The 13,614-nt window shown below is 36.8% G+C and overlaps 1 long non-coding RNA gene across 1 annotated transcript; it reads right to left on the bottom strand.

Annotated features, from left to right (window-relative positions):
* Positions 1-11,583: 11,583 nt before the first annotated feature.
* LOC114062840 lies at positions 11,584-13,518 on the bottom strand. The gene is made up of 2 exons (XR_003572459.1): positions 13,475-13,518; positions 11,584-13,024 (listed from the first exon to the last, which is right to left on the bottom strand). It is a non-coding gene; the product is annotated as an uncharacterized LOC114062840 (long non-coding RNA).
* Positions 13,519-13,614: the final 96 nt, after the last annotated feature.

Below are 13,614 nucleotides of genomic sequence, written 5' to 3' on the forward strand. Positions count from 1 at the left end.
TAGGGAAACCCCTGCATCAAACCAATTTCATCTCCTTTTAAGCAATAGGTCTTGTGGATAGAAGTGGAAAATATCATATGTATTAATTTACAAAAAGTTTTTTGATACTTGCATTAGACTTTATTACAAGCAATCAAATAAAAATATCTTGATGAAACTAAAGGAAGATGGGTGCAAAAATACTTGGGAAAAAATTTTAACTATCAAGTATCTTTTTAAAAAATTAAAAATAGTTCATCGTCCAAAGGGAGGGATGATTGAGTACAGAACCAAAGACATTTTCTTTATACCTTGTACTTCTCAATAACGTGAATCAGTAAATTAGCTTATCAAATAAAAGAGTAATTTATTACAACTGCACTTTATATTAGGTTTTGGAGGGTACACAAGAAGATTAAATGGAAGCGTTAGAATTAGAACAAATTGGAGAACAGATCAATGTGATAAAAAAAAATAAAAAAAGAAGTGCAAAGTATTATTGTGTTTAGGGTTTACCAAAAGTACTATTTCAAGATGGCTTTGCAAAGTTTCTTCAAAACAGAACCTGCAAATCCCTGTGGTTCATACGCAAAAGTGAATCAGTGGCTGTCTTACCATTGTGAAAAAATAAGTCATAATGAGATGCATAAACAACAGTACTGCAGATGCTGAATATGAAGTAGAATTTCTACTCCTACAGACATGGATCGGTGCTTGAATCGGCTACTGGGCTTCAAGAAAGGAGCCAGGAAACGAGGCAAAATACGTGCTCTGGAGCAAAAGACTGTAGGAATTGGGTTTGCTTAATTTCAGAAGAAACACGCCCCTATAGAACTGCAGCAATTATTTATGCAGACGGTCTATTAGGTGCTCCATAAAATGCCCAAAGACGTGTCTGAAGTGCTGTGGAGTATTAGGTTCCTTTCATTGTGCTTCTTCTGAGTGAGAAAATCCAAATGAAAAAGATTTGGTTTTAGGGGACCATGTCATACATATCTAGGACTGAAAGAAAATTATTGCTATTGGGGTTTTTTCATATCTACAATGTCTGGCTTACTTTCATAAATAGCCCCATTATTAGCAATGCAAAGTCATCACAAAATACACAGAACACAGGGCTGAAGCAGACATCCCAGACCCCAAAATAGTAAATGCAAAAATGAAAACAGATCTGGGAAAAAAATGTAAAAAATTAAAAATGAAATGCAAACTGGGGGAAAAGAATATTTTATTTCACAGAATCACAGAATCACAAAATATGCTGAGTTGGGAGGGACCTACAAGCATCATCAAGCCCAACTCCTGGCCCTACGCGGGACCATTACCAAGAGTCACACCATGTGCGTGAGAGTATTGTCTAAACACTTCTTGAACTCATATTTAAAATATTTAATTATATTGGTAAATATATTTTAAAATATCAGTTTTAGCCTTTGTAAGCTAGTCGAATATTTACTGAAAACCAAGTCATTTAATGTAGTATGTCTCTGTTTTTCAACAGATGGCTAACTGCTATCAGCAGGAACTAGGGCATTAGCAAAGTCTTCCTACACTGTTTAGTCCAGCAGAAAAACTTTGACAAAAAGTCATTAAAAGCAATTATTTAACTATTAATCCTCAATTTAAACTTTTTAAAAATTATATTTCAAATTTAGAGAGGGCTTAATACAGAGAACAGAAATTACCACATATGTTGTCGAGTGAGCAGAAAAACTCTTTACTTAAATAAAGCAAACTTTATTTTGGATTATATCAGATTGTAGCATCCCAAATATTGGAGCACAGTCAGGGTAGATTAGAAAAGCAACTGTGAGCAGTGGCATGTACTGATTTGTAACTCTTTGGGACAAGAAAATGGGTTAGGTGACTTCCTGAGCTTCTTGGTTAGGATCAGTTTTCGTGTGATCTGTCCTTCAGAAGAGATCAGACTGGGTTTAACCTTAGAAAAAGCAGAAATTTCCCCCATGACTTGAAGATTACAAATTCATTTAAAATACAAGACATTTAGATTCCACTGCATAATTTGACCTATGAACATATGTTCTTAGGGCTTGCAAGTACTTCACCTGTGATTTTGACGTAATATTCCAAATACAGTATCACTGTCAACTTCAGGGTGATGGGTTAAGAGAATGTATTGAAATTTTGCAGAAGAAAGGTAGAAAATCACGTCTTGTGGAAGAGTAGATGCCTTGTGTCAACTGGCTGAATATATTGATCAATAATAATATTTGATTTTGCTGCAATTCTGTTGGTTTTCACAACCCAGTGGATTAAGGTATACTTGGTATATAGGACAACTCAAAACATCAGGCAGAGAATGGGAACAGATACTGTTCAGACCTAAGATGGACACCTTGCATGGTTTTAGATACTTTAGATAAGGTAATTTTTTTTCAGATAAATGATATCCTAGAGCTACTGGTAAAAAGAGTCCACATCACTCTACATTGGTAAGGTTCATGTTACCTTATGTGACCAGTGTGAAATATAGGTGCTTATTCTAATTGTTCATTCTTTCTCTGCAGTCCTACGAAATACTGCTGAAAAGCCATTTATACCAATATATATTATATATCTATATATATATATAGATATATAGATATATATATACTATATATATACCATATATATTTCAAAACTGGATTTATCACCCTCTGGAAGGACTTTCTCTCTCTCACTCTCTCTCTCTCTCTCTGAATTATAAAGGAAGCCTAGACTATCACCTCACAGTGGACTACCATCTCACACTGGACACCTAACTCATAGTGACAAAAGCTAAGTGGAATGTATCTTGCTACAGAAGGTTTCTACATGGTGTGCAGCCCAAAGTTAGGTGTCTGTTATTCCACTTGAATGGAAATTATTCTGATTTAGCTTGAGTTAAATGTCTGAATTTGTGTGAATACCAATTCATAAATTCACCTTTGATTGGGGCGTTCTGTGTTTATCATTTTGCTTCCTGTTTTACATTATATCTCACATAATGCAACTTTAGATTAATGAGTTTCCTTGTAATTCAGTCTCTTAAAGCAATGACAGTTATTTTGAAAACAACATTTTACACCATTTTTTGCCACATAATAACATGGGAGGAGACAAAACATAAGGAACTGACAGCTCAGGTCAGGGGAACTTAATGGAGATAAAATAGCGGAAATACAGAGTACAAGGGAGAGGAAAGCCAACTGATCCCCAGGACTAAAAGTAAAACTGCATTCCTGAACATTCAGCAGGGGAAAATACAGTAATAAATTTTCAACTTTTCTTCTGATGTTGAAAACTGCAATCCTCAAAGAATGTTCTAAAAGAAGACTGAGGTAGCTTGATGCACAAGATACAGGATTCAGATCACAGGAATAAATAAAAATAAATATGCAGTCTTGTGGTAAATAAGATGAAGAAAACTATATTGTTGGTCCCTATAATACTAGCAGAGAAATAGCAGAAGGAAGGGTTGTCAAACAAGGTAAGTGAAAATCTTAAAAATAAGTAAGTTGTGCTGCAAGTAGAGAAAACAGTACACAAAAGCAGTTAAGACGACTCGTATTTGTAATAATGAAGAATGCATGCTGATTTAGTTTCTGAAGAATTGATGGATTTGAGTGAAGCAGTGTGTGAACAAGAAAATTGTAAGTAGAAATCTTTAGAAATATTCTTTTTGCTTTTCATGACTATGATGGATAAGGAGATAATTTAAAACACTGATTTGTTTCAAGCAGTATTATCCTGATGATGCTGCACATGCTGAAATGTATTTATGAATTGACTGGAGGAGTCATTTACTTGGCTGATAATTTTCTTCACCTCCAGGCTATGATGATACCTCTTCCTTTTTTTTTAACTATTCAGTATTTCTTTGTGATTTTTTTCTTAGAAACCATAGTATGTTTTAAAAATGTTTTTCTTATTAAAAAATATTAATGTCATGGTTATGTTCAATAACCCCCATGTTTGCCTATTTTCTTCCTTCCTTTTGATTGCATCCTGACTAACGAAAGTCAGCTTAATTCCCCAAGAGTTGTCTGAGTTAATTTAAGATGCATTCCTCTATGGTTTTTTGTCTGCACTGTGAGCTGTGCTGACTCCTACTGATTCTGTTTTTAGTCTCCTAGTCCTTCTCATGATTTGAACAGGAATCTGTAACATCTAATTAAGGGTGTGAATTCCCTTATGCTGGAACTGTCTAAAGCTGGGCATCCCCAAGCGACTGCTGCCTTGACTTATGCTCTGAGATAATCTAGATGCTTTTGGAAAGTAATCTTTTAAACCACAGGGCAACTTCCAAAAGCAAATTTACCCTTTGTTCAGCTCTTTGATCACAGATGAAGTCATATTTATTTGTTTCCGAAATTAATTTCATATGTGAGAATGTGTCTGAATAAAACAGAGTAAAATCTAATTAAAGACCTTAGGCTATTTTCTGAAAGAAGACTAAAATAGCATTTTTTCTTTCCTAACAAAGGATAGTAAAAGAACATAAAAACTGGAAAATAATATAGTAAGAAGCCCCAAAATATGAAAGTGGAAAAGTATTTATGACCAGTTGTATTCACAATGGTACCCTCAAAAAAAAAAGTCAGGATTCCTGCTTTATCTTACAATGTATTTTATTCAAATCAGAGAGAGGTTGGTAGCCTTTATCTTGTACAAGCAGTGCTTGGTTATGAAAGATTCTGTTTAATTCCAGGCTTACTAAGTCACTAACAAGATTAGAGGCTTCAGAAAATGTGTGGATCATGAGCCTATCAATAAAGACAGCAGAGCATTCACTGAGCAGCATATTGTGCTTGTTTCCAGAGGTTGTCTCCAAAGTTTGTAGGCTTAATCCTTAGGAACGGTGTCTGCAGAGTTCATTGCCTAGACATTTAAAAATGTCTCCAGACTGTTTCTTGCTTGCTTGCAAATGATTAAAGTAGATCTTGAAAAGTACCTCAGAATTTTATTAGGATGGAGTTTACAATGGAGTTTATTTAAATACTGGGATTTCTAATAAAATTACAAGCTACAAAAAAGGACATCAGTAAATTTTGGAATCTGGTTTCTTTAAAAAGTATATTTTATGTAGAGAAAATATTAGAGTCTGCTTCTACGCTTCCTTATTAATCCTAAATTCCTGCAGAAGAAAATTATTATCAGTTTTACATTTATCTTGCCTGTATCCTAATAATTTTCTTCTAATAAATTTTTGGTCTTTGCATCTTTGCATCGAGTTTCTTTTGGTATACTGAAATCTTTCTGTATCTGACAGATAGTCTGCAGGAAATAGTGGCTCTACTGACATCTTGGAGAGCTACTTTTTTCTGTTATTGCAAATATTGATAGACTGAAATACTTGTTGTGAGCTAAACACTTAGCTCCATATCTTTCTCCTCCTTTTCCCTCCCTTCCAAAGGTCAGCTTCAAGGACATGATTTTCACTAAGCACAATTATCCATCATGGGTGTGCCACAAGACAGAGTATTTTCATATCTAATCAGGCAACCTTAATCCAAATTATCACCGATTATCTACAATTCCATAAACCAAGTACATGCTGAATACACATGGGTGCACCTGCTTACTCCAACGGCTCTGATGGTATTTCCCAGTTTGCATATTGCCCTTCTGAGTGGTGTGTCCCTAGGAAAAAAGCACTTTTCCTTTATGAGTCTAAGGACAATAGTTATTTTAGCTTGCTACCACATACACCTGGGGTACTTCTGGCCCCTATAGCTTCACTTGCATCACAGACACATTAAACATGCTCCCCCAATTTTAATTGTTTATGTTATGATGGAGACATCCATGTGATGTTTCATGCCTTTTGGACAGTACTGGAATGTGAGAAGACACTGAAAATCAAAGAAAATACTACTATAATATTTTCATGACAAACTGGTCAGCCACAGAAACTTTAATTGTTACTCTATCCCCAAGTACACACTAGTGTTTCAGGCAAGAATTGTGCAATTCTACAATGGGAACATTTAAACACAGAGAAGCAACAGTTGCTGAGGTTCCAGAATTTTGTGTCTAAACAGATGTAGAAACAAATCTGTCCCACTCTTCTTGGTGAGGAGATGCTAACTTGCATTATTAAAAAGGGTTACCCATGCAGTATCAGAAACACGTTGAACTAATAGTTTCAGAGAACAAGATTATTGCTGAAATGCATATGCCTACAGCTTGCAGTACCGAGAGCACATACAAGTATGTGAAGCGCAGGAATATTATACCCTCTGATTTTGGGGTTGATGGTAGGTTCAGGAATAGTAGCTTGAAAAGTTTAAAAAGGGACATGGCTCTAGTGGTACAAAGGAGGCTGTTCTGCATAAAGAAATTTGCACAAGCATATGACAATGTATTCAGTCACCTTCTCAGTGGGATACAGGGCCCTACCATTACTATCGTATGTATTATTCTGGACAACATTCTGACTGCTGACCAAAGTAATACTCTGGGAAAAGGTAAGTTAATTACACACATAACAAAGGTCAGTGCCGAGTTTATCTGGCAGACAAAACCAAAATAGCCAAAGACCTAGAATACTATTTGGATGTCATTTATATTGCAAAAAGTACATGTTTATTGATAGCCTGATACAGTCTATGCTGTAAGACCAACCAAAGCCCCTTTCTATAACAAAAACTTAGCATATTTTTGTTTTGCTGGACCAGTTTACTCAAGCAAAAGGCAAAAGAAATTAGGGATACAAAAGAATATCAGCACCAAATCACAGTTCACATCACAGGCCAACAGTTCTCAGATGATTTCTTATTTAAGTCCAAATAGAAAAGACACTACATATTCTTTAGGACATGTACAGAATTGTTAATCTTTTCCTTGTATTAGCTTACAGTTTCCATCTTGATTTTTAAATATATGTGATTTTCTCCATTTAGACTAATACTAGTTAAACTCCTCGTGTTTGTGAGATCCCACATATTTTGGCTTCCAAGTGATTTGTTTTTCCCATTAAATTGAATACAGGTCTCTCTTTTCTAATGCACTGACAATTAAAGTACTATACAAAAGAGAAATGTTCACTAATCAAACAAACAAAAAAAGGACAAAAGGCGTATGCCTTCCAGGAAAATATAATAATTTACACTTTCTATGTCATGTTCCAAATTTCCTTCTTGTATAATAATTTTGTCATTTAATGGTATAAGGTCATATTTGAGCATGAAATAGAACTGCAGCAGAGCTTCTATTACCAACTTTAGGGTCTGTTTTTCAATTTTTAATTCAAATCTCAGAAATAAAATGAAAGGCAATGATTTTTAACAATAATAGAATTCCGCCAGTAAATGTCAAGATAAACTTTGAGTCTAGTGACAGTACAGCATATCAGCTGATGAAAAAATATAGTTAGTCATACAAGTGGATGTGCAAAGTTTTCCTATCTCACTAAATTGTTATTTTGCTGCACAAAACAAAACAACAAAAACCTCACAGAAAAATCAATGAACATTTCTCCCTAGCAACAGAGGGAAAAAAATCAGGAGCAGCGTGAAGAGGATGCTGAACAGACAGTAAGTGAGTGATAGCTGCAGTAATCTGAACAGACTGAGGAAAGAGACTGCTGTTTAGTTTTGGCTGCAGCACTAATAGTACAAGGCAATAAAATCTGTGGTTTTCATTATAGAAAAAGAAAAAAAAAATCACACTCATCCAAAAAAAACTTTTCAAAAACGAAAAGGTACGAGTCCTTGCAATTGCTGTATTGCCATTAAAGTATTACTATTAAGAGTACCACTTTAGCACTCTTCATGGGTAGCATTGTTGAAAAACAGTAACACAAAAAAAACCCCTGTAGTTTAACAACAGCTGTATAGGATTTTTATGCAAAAATTTCCTAAAAAATCATAACAAATATGGAAAGCACTATCAGCACCAAAGACCCTGTTTGTTGTCCCTATGGCCTCTAACACATTCTGAGAAAATAATCCCAGGCTGTCAGCTAGAACAGCTTGCTGACATAAACAACTGTGATACATCCAGAATGTCAGACCATTGGACTGTTCCAAAAAGTGTTCAGAGAAAATCTAACAAATGAAATCAGAAAGGTCCAGCTTCCCTAATGTATAGGCTTAATTTGCTTCAATAGGAATAAATTAGCAGATGTTGTAAAAGAGCCTAACAACAGAAAACTTACTTGTGAGCAATATTGTGCAAATATTTTCTAAAGCTATTAATTTTTATAATTACTCCTGTAATATTTAAATACCATCTACTTCGATTATATGTTGCTAAGGGCCAAATATGAATGTTAAACCTGCCAAGTGACAATTTCAGCACGTGCCTGTAAAAGACCGTCACTTCTTCAGTCATGAAAAATCCTTCTTCAGCACATCTTTGCAGTTTTAACACCAACTAGGCACAAAGCCCATTATATAGACAATTCTTTTATTGAACAGACAGAAGCAACATGGGGAATTCACTGAGTTTTCCCAATAAACAACTGAAAAAGGGTTTCACAATGGTTGTATTTGTCAATTGTCAGTAGTAGTTCTCTACTTCCTCTAACAAGTCTGTGGTATTATCAGGGTTCCAGAAAGAAACTAAAATGATCTCTTCAAAAACCAGAAAACATTTCTGGAGCTGAAAATGGAAAATATCTCTCATTATCACGAAAGAATACAGACAAGATCTAGCCCAAGACCATGATGCTATACCAGAAACCTTTAGCACACCACACCTTGTATGTGAAGTGCCTGTTTATACTTATGGGTGAAAAGGTTTGTGCTAAATCCTCATAATGAATTCAGAGTACTTTTTTATAAATATGCATGGCCAAGGAAAACAAACAAATATGAAGAATCTACTGCAAACTCTTTTAGTTTTGATAATGTGCAAGAGCACAACACGTAGATTTCCTACAATAAGCTTAATTTTGTATCCCTCATCCACCACTTCATTCTACTCAAACTCACAAATACATGAAATGCATCTCTGGCACATCAGCACAGAAATTTCCATAGCAGAAAGGTGCCCCTGTAGCACAGGTCTTTCCCATCAATCCCTGTTCCTCAGCCTCTATATGCCAGCACTTAGGGCTGGAATGTGTGTTGTGACCCTGCAGACCCAGGCCATGGAAACAGAATCAGCTTCCTGATTGCACTGTTGAGTGAGACTTGGACATAAGAGAGAAATGAACTGATGTTTAAGAACTGTGAGACTTTTTAAAGAACTGAAGAAAAGGAAGCAGCTTGAAAACAGATTCTGACTGAAGACATCCATCAAAGAATAAAGAGGCAAATATGCTAGAGGGGAGAATAAATGAGACCAAGCCACAGAAATGAGACTGACATAGTGAAAATTGACAAGAATAAAAAAACTAAGTAATTTAGAGGGTTTTCATATACACAATGAAACTCTCATCAGTGGAAAAATAAAAAGCAGCACTTAGTTAAATTATTAATATTAATGAACTTCAGAAATATTAAAAACAAAATTCCCAGGTAAGACTCAATTTAAGAAATCCTACAACTCCACTGAGACAAAAATACCATAAGGAGTTTGAACTAACTAAAAAACTCAAATAAAGGATCTTCTAAAAGCCTTCTTTTCCTGCTAAATTCTCATCTCAAGATATGATATGAAAATCTGTATTTTACAGTTTATGATCTCCTACAGGTCACAATATATGAAATTCTACCCAGCAATTCCTCTACTGGAGTCAGTAACTTGTATTTGTCAGAGCAAGTGAATTTGTCATGTATTTATGAACCAACCTACTTTACTCTTCAAATTAAAAAACCTTTAGAGGCCTACATTTTCACCTTGTAAGATATTGCTGCATCTACTTTATGAGTTAAATAGAAAGAGTCCTTTGTATGTCTCACTGTTTCCAGTCTTTGAACATTTCCTGCATCTTTACATTCTCACCAATACATCACTCTCTCTTCCATGACACAGCTGTAGACCTATCACTCTCAAACACAAATGTTACAGAAAAAATTGACACTGTTCTGTAGTCCTTTCCACTCCACTATTCTGTTCATCAGAAGATCACAGATACCAGCCAGAGAGAGGAAAAACGGACTAAGAAGTGGTTCCTGGTCCTAGCTGTATGACTTTGCAAGTGCCTGTAAACATTTTTGAGTGAATACAAGTTACTAAATAATCTAGATTACTCTGCAGAACTATGTTGGCATCATTGCTACTTGCTACTCATCAGTCTTCGTATCAGTCACGCTTATTTTTTAGAGTGATTTTTGATTACACTCCTTTGATAAAACTGTTTGAAAACACGAACATTTAGCATTACAACAATGCGGTTACTTTTATGCCAATTTTGTAATCTTATCAAAGCATTAAGTAAGCTTTCTTTACAACAGTTGTTTTCCCTAGAACAACATTGATTTGCATTAATTATATTCTCATCCATTAATTGCTTTTTGTTTTAATCACCTTAGTCATGTATGAGTTTCCTATTAGATGACAGTTTAACCCAGTCATACTCAACTCACTTCATGTTTTTACACACTGGCATAACATGGACATTAACACAGCCTTCAGAAACCTATCCACAAAAGGCTACAGTTAATATCAGCAGATGAAAGATCCAACCAGCAAAGCCTTAAGTGTGCGTGGTAATTCCATCCATACAGACTAGTAACAGCACGATGTTGATAGCTATACAAAATCCCCAATTCCATTCAAATTTAAAATAGGACTACTCCACACGAACACTACAGCCAATTGATACTTTAACCAATTTAGATTCTGACATTTCTTTCCAGTATACAGTTGTTTGGGGTTTTTTGTCCTTATGTTATGATACAGAAGACCCCCCACAAATGTCAGGAGCAACTGACTGATTTCTGTCTAGAAGGACAGAAAAGACAAGCATATTGATAACCACTATTTTTATTTAGTTTTTGAATAATATTTATGTTAGTTGTTACAAAAAGATACGTATTTCAAACATAAGAGTAATATTTTAAAGGTTAATTTTCTTGAATCCCATAGAGGAAGCATTCTCAAACCAGAACACATGGTCTTGCAAGAAACTAATATAAACCACTTCAAAGTGATACATGGAACTGTGTGACTGCATGTTGAAAACTACTCCCTGCTCTGGTCCCTGCAGCTAAAAAAGAATATAATGATATTTTTATAAGTACAGGAAGGTTGACAAAGATGATCAGACATAAAAAACTGCTTCCTAATCATATTACAATTTCCTTTCTTGACAAAAATGGCTAACAAAGCATATAAAGTATTTATGCTTTTACATAAATTAAGTGAATCGGGATTTTTTTTTTTACTATTTTACTTGGGACAAAGAAAGTACTTATAAGGTAGAGCTCACCATTTTGATTTTTGAAACTTCAATATCTTTAAATTGCCTAGTCTAATGCATAACTGCCTATTAAAGCTATTGATAACAGTCAACTAGGTAAGGACTGGACATTCAAGCCATGCCCATATTTTATTTTTTACTCCCACTTCTTCAAAAATATATTCAAACTTTGTCCTATTATAGCCTCTTATCATAAAAGTTGTATTCATCTTCCTAATACCGCAACAATGGTGATACTGGTAGTATCAGTCTCTTCTGAATATACACCACAGATTTCTCTTTTCAAACATATACTTTTTTTCTTATTTTTAAAGTTCTTTAGGAGCCTCATCTCCTTCTGTTTTCTCAATCCACTTTGTTTCATAAGTTCCCTAGTTGGCACCTTGTAACTATGCACTTTTGTCTCTCTCCCCTATAAACATCTCTTACTCTGCTCTGTTATACGAAATAAGAGACCTTTGGAGTCTACCTGTCTCTAACACTCCCAAGCATCTTTTGTCATCTCAGATCATAAAACACAGGAACTGCATCTTAAGTGACAATCAGTACCACATAATTAATCACTAGGGGGGCCAGATAGGGACTGTCATAATAAAAATTAATAATAAACAGTTAAAAGTACACTAAGAGTCTTTCCTCAAAAAGGAGAAAATCCTTTTAGATTAAAAGTTTCCTGACCTAAATTCTTTTTTCTTATATCATTTCAAAGAAACTGCCAGTGACTTATTTTCAGTGTAAACTACTGTGCTATGGCACTGCAAGGATGTTGCAGCACAAAATAACTGATCTTAAAATCCTGATCAGTTCAACGTGCAGTGAAACAGTAAACAAAAGCGTGTATTGTTGGAGGGAGAAAAAAACAAACAACACAAACACAAAAACAAAACAGCGTGGCTTAAAGTACATAAAGAGCTGTTTAATCTCAGAACTCTCTGCAGAGCAAATTCCTCAAGCTTTATTAATGAGAGAAGATGTGTTGACTTTATTTCTTTTTTCCTCAAAACCTTCCTAACATTGCAAACCCAACAAATAAACAATATTCCAAGCGGCCATTAACCTTGGGATCATCTTCTCATTTTACAGCATTCTAAGTACATTTTCAAGAACTTTTATATGGAGAAGTGGAAACAGCTGCAAGTTCACCCCAGACACGTGTCCTAAGCCAGTAAACACAAACCGCAATGTAAATAAATATAACCCAGATCTATTTATAGCCCAGAAAAGCTGAGTACATTATGCGAGCACAGACATGGTCTTATGGCCACGTGAAGCCAGGCGGAGTAAAAGGTAATATAGTCATGTTCTGAGTAACACACCTCTTACAAGTCAGTGACCATGAACACTTCTAGTTTATAGAGATTAGGTAAAACCAGGACATTTGGATGAAACCACAAACCAGCCATACCTTTGTACAAGCCAATACTCACTAACGAGACTTGGAATTGAGTTGTTTATTTTTTAGATCAAAAAACAACTTCTGCAGGCTTTTGTAATCTGTAACAATACAATAACATCCCGTAGAGAGACTTAACTAGTTACATACAATTAGAATAGTTTCAGACAATCTGAATCTAAAAATAGGCTGCTATTTCACAAAGCTGGCGCTGACCCACATCGAAGTGTTTCCCAGGCTGCGGTGTCCAGCCGGCTGACGTGCCTGTATCCCTTGGGCATAGCAGCGACACTGTCGGTGCTTCCCACCACCGGGCTCCAACTCCTGATCATGCCTTCAGGAAACCACTGTGCTGTTCCCTAGGAGCGAGAGGGAACACAAGGTTGAGAGAGCCCCTGTTGTTTCCCACACCACTTCTGGCCTACTGGGCTGATCTCCTATGTGCAACACTAGAAATCACCGTTTTTATCCCGACTTAAACAACACCGGGTAATCCGCGGGCAAAACGCGCTAAGAGCTTCCTGCCAGCATTAAACTCGCCAAAGCGGTTTTGCGGCTCGCGGGCGAAGGACCTGAGGGATTAAACCCGCCCGGAGGCCACGCTGGCGCCATCCCGCGTCCTGCGGCCCCCGCGGGAGCGGCTGTCCCGCCTGGCCCCGCCGCGGCGCGGGCAGAGCTCAGGACTCGCCGTCCCAAGGAATCGGAAGCTCGCTCCGGCTGCTCCCGGCGCAGCCGCCGACACCGGTGCGGGCGGGCGGGGCTGCGCGGGGTGTCCCGGCCCGGCCCCCGCCCCGGCCCCATTCACGAACCGGTTCCCGCCGGCCGCCTCCGCCGCTCGCGCCGCCCGCCCCCGGCACCGCCCCGCCCCCCCAGGCCTCGCGCCCGCCCCGGGCGCCCCAGTGGCGGCTCTGATTGGGTGGGGGCGACGCTCGTCAGTGACGCGCGCGGG

This window comes from Empidonax traillii, unplaced genomic scaffold (assembly GCF_003031625.1).
Source record: "Empidonax traillii isolate 1590-97213 ecotype Southwest subspecies unplaced genomic scaffold, ASM303162v1 scaffold439:size492302, whole genome shotgun sequence".
NCBI classification, from domain to species: Eukaryota; Metazoa; Chordata; class Aves; order Passeriformes; family Tyrannidae; genus Empidonax; species Empidonax traillii.